We start from the raw sequence: 12,161 nt of genomic DNA, 5'->3' as shown, positions 1-12,161 counted from the left end.
CTAAAAGGAAACAGGAGAAAAGCTTCATGACATTGTGTTTAGCAATGATTTCTTGAATATGACACAAAAAGCACAGGCAACAAAAGCATATATAGACAAACTAGAGGCCTGATGCACGAAATTCATGCAAGAGTAGGCCTTCCTTCCCCCGGCTGCTGGCACTGGCTTCCCTCTGGCACCCGGGAACCGGGCTTCCCTCCCTCTGGCTGCCGGCAGGCACCCGGGACCCGGGTTTCCCTCGCAGCCCTGGCTTCATCTGGGAGGACAGGAGGACATCAGGGAGGACGTCTGGTCTAATTAGCATATTACCCTTTTATTATTATAGACTAGAGGCCCAGTGCACAAAAATTTGTGCACTCGGTGGCGAGAGGGAGTCCCTCAGCCTGGCCTGTGCCCTCTCGCAGTCTGGGACCCCTAGGGAGATAACAACCTGCTGGCTTAGGCCTGCTCCTGGGTGGCAGAGGGCAGGCCCAATCCCTAGGTGCAGCCCCTGGTTGGGCTCAGAGCAGGGCCAATTGGGGAGTTGGGGCGCCGCCCCCTGTCACACTCAAGGCAGGGTCGAAAGGGAAGTTGCGGCGCCACCCCCTGTCACGCACAGAGCAGGGCCCATCAGGGGGGTCGGGGAACCACCCCCCGTCACACACAGAGCAGGGCGGATCAGGGGGTTGGGGCGCCACCACTGTCACACTCAGGGCAGGGCCGATGGGGAGGTTTTGGCTCTACCCCGTCACACACAGAGCAGGGCCCGGGGGGGGGGGGGGGGCGGGGGTTGGGGCGCTGCCCTCTATCACCCACAGAGCAGGGCAGATCAGGGGGGTTGGGGCGCCGCCCTCTATCATACACAGAGCAGGCCTGATCAGGGGGTTAGGGCACTGCACCCTGTCACACACAGAGCCGCAGGGCGATCAGGGGGTTTGGGTGCTGCCCCGTCACGCTGATCCCGGTGCCGGGAGGCCTTGCGGCTCCACTGATCCCGGTGCCGGGAGGCATATTACCCTTTTACTATATAGGGTAGAGGCCTGGTGCACGGGTGGGGGCTGGCTGGTTTGCCCTGAAGGGTGTCCTGGATCAGGGTGGGAGTCCCCACTGGGGTGCCTGGCCAGTCTGGCTGAGGGGCTGAGGGCCGTTTTCAGGCCTACGGGTGACTGAAGCTCCCAACTGCTCCTTTTTTTCTTTTTTTTTCTTTTTTATTCTGGGCCAGCTTTAGCTCTGAGGCCTCGGCTGCTGAAAACAGGTTTCTGGCCTTTGTTTACCGTCTGTATTTGATACAATGTTGCAGTCCGGCTGGCTGAAGCCCTACTGAGTAAAGCAGGTTTCTGGGGTTTTGTTTAGCTTCTAAATTTGCAACATAGTTGCTTAGAGTTGCAGCGGAGAGGCCGGCAAGGTAGGCGGGGAAACGCTGGAGTCCTCTGTCACTGAAACAAGCAAGCCTCATGTTAGTTTCAAGCTGCCTGGCTGCCGGCCGCCATCTTGGCTGACAGTTAATTTGCATATCTCGCTGATTAGCCAATGGGAAGGGTAGCGGTTGTACGCCAATTACCATGTTTCTCTTTTATTGGTGTAGACTAGAGGCCCGGTGCATGAAAATTTGTGCAGTGGAGGGGGTCCCTCAGCCCGGTCTGCCCTCTCTCACAGTCTGGGAGCCCTCAGGGGATGTCCTACGGATGGCTTAGGCCTGCTCCCTGCAGGGAGGCAACTGGCCAATCAGGGGAAGGCGATGCTCCCATCATGCCTCTGCTGCTGCCATGGCTGCCTGAGCCTCGGCCTGGCCCTTGTTGCCTGAGCCTTGGGCAGCCGCTGCAGCTTTGTCCAGAAGACGTCTGCCCTAATTAGCATATTACTTACCCTTTTATTAATATAGATGAGGCCACATCAAATTGAAAAATGTCTGCACACCAAAGAAACAGTCAACAGAGTGTAAAAGCACCTATAAAATGGGAGAATATATATATATTTTTTATCTGATAAAGGATTAATATCTAAAATATGTAAAGGACTCATACAAATCAACAACAAAAAAACAAATAAACCAACTGAAAAATAGTTAAAGGACTTGAATAGACATTGGAATAAAAAGAGGAGGCCTTGTTCACTGTTGGTGGGAATGTAAAATGATGCAACTGCTATAAAAACAGTATAAAATTTCTTCAAAAACATAAAAATAGAATTATCATCTGGTCAGAAATTCAACTTCTTAATATAATTAATTTAAAGCAGGATCTTCAAGAGATGTTTACATACTCCTATTATTTGCAGGATTATTTATAACAGTGATGAGATGAAAAAGACCCAAATGCCCATTGATGGATAAATGGACAAGAAACTGGTATATGTTACAATAGAATATTATTCAGCCTTAAAAAGGAATACAATTCTGTTGCATGCTACAACACTGATGAACTTGCAGCTGGCTCCTGGCCATGTTTGCTGTGTTCTATCTATACAGTAGTTGCACAATGTTTGCCTAAGGTCCAGCAGAGATCCAGGTTCATAGGATAATGAAACAGTAATGATGACACGGTAAGTTTCTCTTAAAACAAATTTTGTTCAGTTACAAAGTACTGTGTTTGATTCTGAAATTATGCACGTTTTAAATGTTCTTTGAATAGCAATATTAAATTTTTTTCTTGAAGGAATAGAAATCATGATAGAGCTTTTTAAATCTCATTTGAAAAAAAACACATAAAAGAAAGAAAAAGAGACAGAAGAGCATGAACTTAATTCTGGTGCACCAAGAGTTGTTTACTGGCCCAACAAATACAAACAGTGAGATTACTCCTCCTATGCAGAGGTCTCCAATGAGGTACACTGTGCCCCAGGAATTACACAAGAAAGTCAATTTGGGCGTGAGAAGAGCATATCAGAATCTACCTTTCTATACATGTATTCTTCTTTTAAAAAATGACAATGCTTTTCTGTCTTTACTGGGCAGAGCAGCAGTGGTACCCTCCCAAGGTTCCTGTCAGGTGGTCCCCGTCACATGGGACTCATGAGGCTTCCTAAGGGAAGAGGCTACTCGGAGAGTCCATCTGCTGTGAGCCCTGAGCATCCCTGTGCGTTCTGGATGAGTAGGACAAGGCCTAGATTGTACTTTATGTAGGTAGTTCTCAGGTTGTGTGTGCAGCAATGAGTTGGTCATGTATGACTAATTCTCAGCTGAGTGATAAAGTGATCCTAGAACCAATGGAGGAGAACAGCCTGGCCAGAAACAGAGCCACATATGTATGGGGCCAAACTGCCCTCCGCAACAAGGGAGAAAACCATGCTGAGACCCTGGGGCCTGCAGTCCAAGTTCTGGGACTCGGGCTGGAGCAGGTGCAGGGGCCTGCAGGAGAAAGCCCAGCCTGGGCTGGCTTCGGACCTGGTCCTGCCTGGACATGCAGGGGCCCAGCCTGAGGGCCACCAGTGCTCTCCAGTTGTGCAGAATCAAGATAATAAATTTCTTTTACTCAGAAAATTCCCTCAGGCAACTTTTGATCAAGCCCCACCTCCCTGCAAAAGCAACCAGTGATGTGCTTCCAGTGTCTGTAATTTTCCTGTTCTCAAGTTTTATGTAAATAGAATCTTAACGTGTGTACTTAGTGTCCATATTTCTTTCACTCATCATGTTTTGAGAGTCAACCATGTAATATGGATATACGAAAATGTATTTATTAATTCACCTGTGGATGGACATTTGAGTCGTTTCCAGTTTGGGACAATGAAGAATAAAGTTGTTGCTTTGAACATTTGTATCTTCTTTGGTGAAGTATCTTTTTTTGCCCAATATACTTGTTTGCCCACTAAGTTATGAGTTTTTTTTACCTGTAGTGTTTGAGTAAAAGGTAGGAAGAAAAGCAAGTTTGGCCAGATTGCCACAAGCAAGGGGGGAGAATGGTGAGGAGACATGGAGAAGGGGAGGCGATCAGGCAGGACTTTGGGGCACAGGTAAGACTTTGGACTTATGATTAGGTGGAATGCCATTGGATGATTTTGAGTGGGGAGTTTCAAATCAGGCTTACATTTAAGGGACCACTTTGGCAGCTCTGTGAATGGGCGGGGAGGTGGAGTGAAGACTGGATTGACTAGAGGTTATTGCAGCAGTCAAGGAGAGAGACTGGGTAGTTAGTTGCACTTCTGAATGGTTTCTCCCCTTTTTTGTTCCTGACATTCCAAACTGCATAATTTCAGATGCAGGAGACTGAGTGATTCCTTGATATTATCAACGAAATATAACCTCCTGGAGGCTTTACCTGGAACACAGTTTACTTAGGGTTGAGAGAGGGCTGACACCAGTGGCTCACTTAGCTGAGCCCAGTGGTTATGGTTGTAGTTGCAATATTATGGCTGTTTATATGGATCTTTTAAATTAGTGTTCTGTTTTTCCATTTTAGGCTATAATCTTCACCAGAATGGGAAATTTTTTCTCATTTATTTATGTATTTATTTATCTAATTCTCACCCAAGGTTATTTTTTCTATTGATTTTCAGAGAGAGTGGAAAGGAGGTGTGGTGGGGGAAGAAAGGAGGTGAGAGAAAGGGAGAAACATTGATGTGAAAGACACACATCAGTTGGTTGCCGCCTGCATGCACCCTGAAGGCGGCTGGAGGATCTAACCTGAAACCCAGGTATGAGCCCTTGACCAGGAATCTAACTGGCAACCCTTCCCTGTGTGGACCCATGCTCTATCCGTTGAGCCATACCAGTCAGGGCCAGTTATTTCTCTTTTAACTCACCATTGTATCCCCAGTCGTAGCATGGTGCCTGCCACATAGCATTTCCTTTTCTCAGTGTATTTTTGGAGAGAGAGAGAGAGAACCCACACAGGAAGTGGGGGGGCAATGCTCATTGCAAAGAACCTCGACAATGTTTCGACAATGTTTTCTGTTAGAGCAGCGGTTCTCAACTTGTGGGTCGCGACCGCTTTGGGGGTCGAACGACCCTTTTACAGGGGTCGCCTAAGACTATCGGAAAACATATATAATTACATATTGTTTTTGTGATTAATCACTATGCTTTAATTATGTTCAATTTGTAACAATGAAAATACATCCTGCATGTCAGATATTTTACATTACGATTCATAACAGTAGCAAAATTACAGTTATGAAGTAGCAACGAAAATAATTTTATGGTTGGGGGTCACCACAACATGAGGAACTGTATTAAAGGGTCGCGGCATTAGGAAGGTTGAGAACCAGTGTTAGAGAAACACCAAGAGGATGTATACTGTGTTCTTTTCTACTTTCTCAAGTTAGATGTATCACTTCATGAATGTTCTTTATCTAGCCCCAAATTATCTACATGTTTTTTCCTTATAACCATAAAGAGCAAGAATTGTTTTCTGGGAAAGTCTAAATGTCTCACAACCATTCAAGTACCATATTTAGTACATGTTTCTTTTCTACTATTTGTGTTTCTTGAAAATGTCCCAGTATTACTGTCTTGCATGAAGGAGACACTAACTAAAAATTTGTTCTTTGAAGCTGTGGGACTCTAAGTTGTAATGGACAGAAGGCACATTTTCCTAGTTCTGTTTCTCCAGCGTCCACCCTGTATCATGACACATATATCCATCTGATATAACATAAAGCCTCTGTAATTTTCAGCTTAAAAAAAAATAGAGAATAGACGAAAAACCAAGATGCTGGCATAGGTAAACACCAGAGATTGCTGCCTCACACAACCACTTCAAAAATACAACTAAAAGATGGAACGGACATCATCCAGAACCACAGGAATGCTGTCTGAGTGGAAATTCTACAACTAGAAGGAAAGAGAAAAGCATACTGAGACTCAGAGGAGGTGCGGTGCGGAAGTAAAATACAAAGGTGCAGAGATGCATGCGGAGAGGGCTGGCGGCTGAGGTCATGATTGTCTTTTTCAATCAGGAGGGAGTCTCAGGCTCTGAGCTCCAGTTCCGGGCAAGTTTCTAGGGACCCAGGCTCATACGGGAGAAACGGGACTGTCTGGCATCGGTCAGAACTCGAGGGCAGCTTTCTCTCAGAGGCACACACAACGATTGCTGGGGCCTCTGAGGAAAGGACTGAGAGCAGCCATACTGCTCGCTCCGCCCGCCCAGTTGATCCCCTGGGGCTCCGCCCCACCCAAGCCGTGCATGGAGGCTTTTGCATATGAAAGCCCTGCCCTTTGTAATCTGAAAATTACTTAACAAACTGCAGCTGCCCAAGGCCCCAGGGCAACTTGCATTGCTTTACAGCTGACTTCTGCAGGGTAGCCTCAGGCAGAGGCTAGATTAGCACCTCCTTAGATCCAAGAGCCAGTGTACCCAGTGGTCAGAGGGGGACCATCCAATTATAACTCCACAGATCCATAAGGGACACACTCGGGGGCAGACTCAGTGAGCACCAAAGCCCCACTGAAGCAAGTCTTGCCCCATAAGGGTGTCTTCAGCACAGAAGTTCTCCCATCGTAGACACAGCTGATTCTCACAGCCAATTGGCCTGGAGGTCAATTCCTCCCAGTGTTACCTACAACAATCAAGGCTTAACTACAACAAGACTGTGCACAAAGACCACAAGGGGGTGCACCAAGAGTGTCTACCTCAGGTAACTGGGGAGGCTGAGCCACCGGGCCCTATAGGACACTTAGCACAGAAAGCCACTGTATCGACACAGTGAAGCATAAAAAATGCTGAGACAAAGAAACAGGACACAAATGACAGAAATGGAGGAAAGCAAACAACTGGATATAGAGTTCAAAACCACACTTTTAAGGTTTTTCAAGAACTTTCTAGAAACTGCTGATAAATGTAGTGAGATCCTCAAGAAATCTAGTGAGACCCTCGATGTTGTGATAAAGGACCAACTAGGAATTAAGCATACACTGACTGAAATAAAGAATAATATACAGAGATCCAACAGCAGACCAGAGGGTCGCAAGAATCAAGTCAAAGATTTGAAATGCGAAGAAGCAAAAAACACCCAACTGGAAAAGCAAAAGGAAAAAAGAACCCAAAAATACGAAGATAGTGTAAGGAGCCTCTGGGACAGCTTCAAGCACACCAACATCTGAATTATAGGGGTGCCAGAAGAAGAGAGAGAGCAAGATATTGAAAACCTATTTGAAGAAATAATGACAGAAAACTTCCCCTACCTGGTGAAAGAAAAAGACTTACAAGTCCAGGAAGTGCAGAGAACCCCAAACAAAAGGAATCCAAAGAAGACCACACCAAGACACATCATAATTAAAATGCCAAGAGCAAAAGACAAAGAGAGAATCTTAAAAGCAGCAAGAGAAAGAAACCCAGTTACCTACAAGGGAACACCCATACGACTGTCAGCTGATTTCTCAACAGAAACTTTGCAAGCCAGAAGGGAGTGGCAAGAAATATTCAAAGTGATGAATACCAAGAACCTACAACCACGATTACTTTATCCAGCAAAGCTATCATTCAGAATTGAAGGTCAGATAAAGAGCTTCACAGAAAAGGAAAAGCTAAAGGAGTTCATCATCACCAAACCAGTATTATATGAAATGCTGAAAGGTATCCTTTAAGAAGAGGAAGAAGAAGAAAAAGGTAAAGATACAAATTATGAACAACAAATACGCATCTATCAACAAGTGAATCTAAAAATCAAATGACTACATAATCTGATGAACAGAATGAACTGGTGATTATAATAGAATCAGGGACATAGAAAGGGAATGGACTGACTATTCTTGGGGTGGGGGAAGGGGTGTGGGAGATGTGGGAAGAGACTGGACAAAAATCGTGCACCTATGGATGAGGACAGTGGGTGGGGAGTGAGGGCGGAGGGTGGGGTGGGAACTGGGAGGAGGGGAGTTATGGGAGGAAAATAGAGGAACAAATGTAATAATCTGAACAATAAAGATTTAATTAAAAAAAATAGAGAATAAAACATTAACTTATTGTTTTGCTTAACCTAAAGTTTTCCACAGAATCTTCTGACAAAACAGTATTCTTTATCAACCACCTATATATTGCTCTACAAAATCATGGCACAGGACCACTGAGTTACTGTGACCTATTAATGGAGGAGGTCAAAAATCGGAAGATACTTTGCAGGGTGAAGAGAATAAATGCAAATACAAGAATGTTTCCTTGTAGGATTGTGAACAGCTTTCAGATTATGTTAGTTTTAAATAAGCAAGTCTACCCTGCTTTCATATAAACGTTCTACTTTTAAGCCACTTCTGATAAGATAGTTATTATCATGAGAACATTATAGTGAACCTTTGCTATACTGGGGGTTAAGACATTAGGGTTCCAAGGCTCCCTCTGATTGGAGGAGGAGATTTTAAATTCCGTGAGTCTATGGGTCGTATCTCTAAGTAGCAACCTCTGTGCCTTACCAAACCTCAGGGTATTTGCTTCTCAACGTGATGCGTGTTACCCGCTGCCACTGCTTAGCTCTTAGGTCACAGTGACCTCTAGTCAGGTCTCTTCAATTGACTCAGTTCACTATAAAACTAAGCTCGACCACTGCTATGGCTGAGTTGTGTCCCCTCCCAGATTCCATATGTTGAAGTCCTAACTCCCAGGACCTCAGAATGTGACTGAGGAAACAGGGCCTGGAAAGAGGTACTTAGGGTAAAATGAGGATTTTGTATCCTGCAACTTGACTGTATTTGTTTCTTACAGTTTTTTGGTGGAGTGTTTAGGGTTTTCTATATACAGAATAATGTCATCCGCAAAAAGTGACATTTTAACTTCTTCCTTCATTATTTGGATGCCTTTTATTTCTTTCTCTTGCCTTACTGCTCTGGCTAGGAATTCTAGCACTATGTGGATTAAGAGTGGTGAGAGTAGACATCCTTGTCTTGTTCCTGATCTTAGAGGGAAAGCTTTCAGTTTTATTGAGTACTAGAGGCACGGTGGACAAAATTCGTGCACTGGGGGGGGGGGGGACGGGTGTCCCTCAGCCTGGCCTGCACCCTCTCACAGTCCGGGACCCTTCAGGGGATATCCAACTGACAGGGAGCAGGCCTAAGCCAGCAGTCAGACATCCTTAACGCTGCAATGGAGGCGGGAGAGGCTCCCACCACCACCACTGCACTGCCAGCTGTGAGCCCGGCTCAGGGCTTCTGACTACAATGCTCCCCCTGTGGGAGTGCACTGACCTCCAGGGGGCAGTTCCTGCATTGAATGTCTGCCCCCTGGTGGTCAGTGCATGTAATAACAAGTGGTAAGTAGCCTTAGCATATCATTAACATATTATGTTTTGATTGGTTGAACTGCCAACTGGATGTCTGGACACTTAGCATATTAGGCTTTTATTATATAAGACTAGAGGCCCGGTACACAAAAATTTGTGCACTGGCGGGGGGGGGGGGGGGTCCCTCAGCCCGGCCTGTGCTCTCTCGCAGTCTGGGACCCCTCAGGAGATAACGACCTGCTGGCTTAGGCCCACTCCCGGGTGGCAGAGGGCAGGCCCAATCCCTAGGTGCAGCCCCTGGTTGGACTCAAAGCAGGGCTGATTGGGGAGTTGGGGTGCCTTCCCCTGTCATGCACAGAGCAGGGCAGACTAGGAGGTTGCGATGCCACCCTCAGTCACGCTCAGGGTAGGGCCGATTGGGGGGTTGGGGCACCGCCCCCTGTCACACTCAAGGCAGGGTTGATGGGAGGTTGCTGCGCCACCCCCTGTCACGCACAGAGCAGGGCCAATCAGGGGGTTGGGGCGCTGCCCCCTGTCACTCACAGAGCAGGGCCAATCAGGGGGGTTGGGCTCCGTACCCTGTCACGCACAGAGCAGGGTCGATCAGGGGGTTGGGGAACTCCCCTCTGTCACACACAGAGCAGGGCCCATCAGGGTGTTGGGGAGCTCCCCCCTGTCACGCACAGAGCAGGACCAATCAGGGGGTTGAGGAGCTACCCCCTGTCACTCACAGAGTAGGGCCGATAGGGGAGTTGGAGCACTGCCCCCTGTCACACACAGAGCAGGGTGGATCAGGGGGTTGGGGCGCCGCACCCTGTCACACTCAGGGCAGGGCCGATGGGGAGGTTATGGCTCTACCCGGTCACACACAGAGCAGGGCCCGTGGGGGGGGGGGGGTTGGGGGGCCGCCCTCTATCACCCACAGAGCAGGGCCGATTAGGGGGTTGGGGCGCCGCCATTGTCACGCTCAGGGCAGGGCCGATGGGGAGGTTATGGCTCTACCCGGTCACACACAGAGCAGGGCCCGTGGGGGGGGCGGGTTGGGGGGCCGCCCTCTATCACCCACAGAGCAGGGCCGATTAGGGGGTTGGGGCGCCGCCATTGTCACACTCAGGGCAGGGCCGATGGGGAGGTTATGGCTCTACCCCATCACACACAGAGCAAGGCCTGTGGGGTGGGGGTGTTGGGGTGCTGCACCCTGTCACACACAGAGCCACAGGGCGATCAGGGGGTTTGGGCGCTGCCCCATCACGCTGATCCCGGTGCCGGAGGCCTCGTGGCTCCACTGATCCCGGTGCTGGGAGGCATATTACCCTTTTACTATATAGGATAGAGGCCTGGTGCACGGGTGGGGGCCGGCTGGTTTGCCCTGAAGGGTGTCCTGGATCAGGGTGGGGGTCCCCCTTGGGTGCCTGGCCAGCCTGGATGAGGTGATGATGGCTGTTTGCAGCTGGTCACACCCCCTTCAGGGTGGGGGGTCCCCACTGGGGTGCCTGGCCAGTCTGGGTGAGGGGCTGAGGGCTGTTTTCAGACTGGCGGGTGACTGAAGCTCCCAACCGCTCCTTTTTGTTTCTTTTTTTTTTTTTTTTATTCTGGGCCAGCTTTAGCTCTGAGGCTTGGCTTCAGCTCTGAGGCCTTGGCTGCTGAAAGCAGGTATCTGGTTTGTTTGGGTTCTATAATCAAAATACTGTTTCAACTCCAGCTCTGAGATCCCGACTGGCTGAAAGCAGGTTTCTGGAGTTTTGTTTAGCTTCTATATTTGTAACAATGTTTCAAACTGCAAGCTCAGAGGCCGGCAGCGGCAGGCAGGTGGGGAACGTTGGCTTCCTCCGTCACTAAAGCAAGCAAGCCTCCTGTTCACTTCAAGCTGCCTGGCTGCCGGCCGCCATCTTGGCTGGCAGTTAATTTGCATATCACCCTGATTAGCCAATGGGAAGGGTAGCAGAGGTACGGCTAATTACCATGTTTTTCTTTTATTAGATAGAACTAGAGGCCCAGTGCACGAAATTCGTGCACTGGGGGGTAGGGGTCCCTCAGCCCCGCCTGCCCCCTCTCACAGTCCGGGAGCCCTCAGTGGATGTCCAACTGACGGCCACAGTCTGGCAGCAGAGGCTCGGAGCAGGCACCGTGTGTGTGTGTGTGTGTGTGTGTGTGTGTGTGTGTGTGTGTCCACTGGGGGCCTGCCCCCAGACACACCTCAGAGGCTTGGAATAGGTGCCCCTCTGTGTTGATGTCTCAGGCTCCTGTCCTCGCCTGCATGTTGTTCTCTCCCTTGAGCTGTGGCCAGGGCGGGGTGCTGCCTGTGGGCCACGCTTGCCTGCTTGCAGATCACTGCAGCGACCTGGGATCAGGCCCTCCTGGGGGCTGCCTGCGGGCCGCACTTTCCTGCTCACGGATTGCTGTGGTGACCTGGGAGCAGGCCCTGCTGGGTGCTGCCTGTGGGCCACACTTTCCTGCTCGTGGATTGCCACAGCGACCCGGGAGCAGGCCCTGCTGGGTGCTGCCTGCTGGGTGCTGCTTGCGGGCCGTGCTTGCCTAATCGTGGATTGCCGTGGCGACCTGCGAGCAGGCCCTGCTGGGGACTGCCTGCGGTCCATGCTTGCCTGCTCGAGGGCCGCACGACCTGCTTGCGGGTCACCGAGGCAATGCCTGCTGGGCTCATGTTGCCAGGGTGACACCGCCAGCATCCTGCCCCGCCACTATGGGCACCGCCATCTTTGTTATGGAGTGACACTTAATTTGCCTATTACTCTTTTATTAGATAGGATGATATTGGCTGAGGGTTTATCATATACTAGAGGCCCAGTGCACATAAATTTGTGCACTTGGGTGGGGACTCCCTCAGCCCAACCTTCACCCTCTCGCAGCCGGGGAGCCCTCGGGGGATGTCCAATTGACGGCTTTGAAGAATCTGCCATGGTGTGTGAGGGGGTATGGAGAGGACCCCATTCATAGCAAGGAATGAAAGGGGCCTCTAAGAGCTGAGAGCAACCCACTGCTAACATCTAGAAAACAGGAACCTCAGTTTCTGGCTGCAAGGA

This window comes from Myotis daubentonii, chromosome 11 (assembly GCF_963259705.1).
Source record: "Myotis daubentonii chromosome 11, mMyoDau2.1, whole genome shotgun sequence".
Lineage (NCBI taxonomy): Eukaryota > Metazoa > Chordata > Mammalia > Chiroptera > Vespertilionidae > Myotis > Myotis daubentonii.
This window is presented reverse-complemented; position numbering follows the sequence as displayed.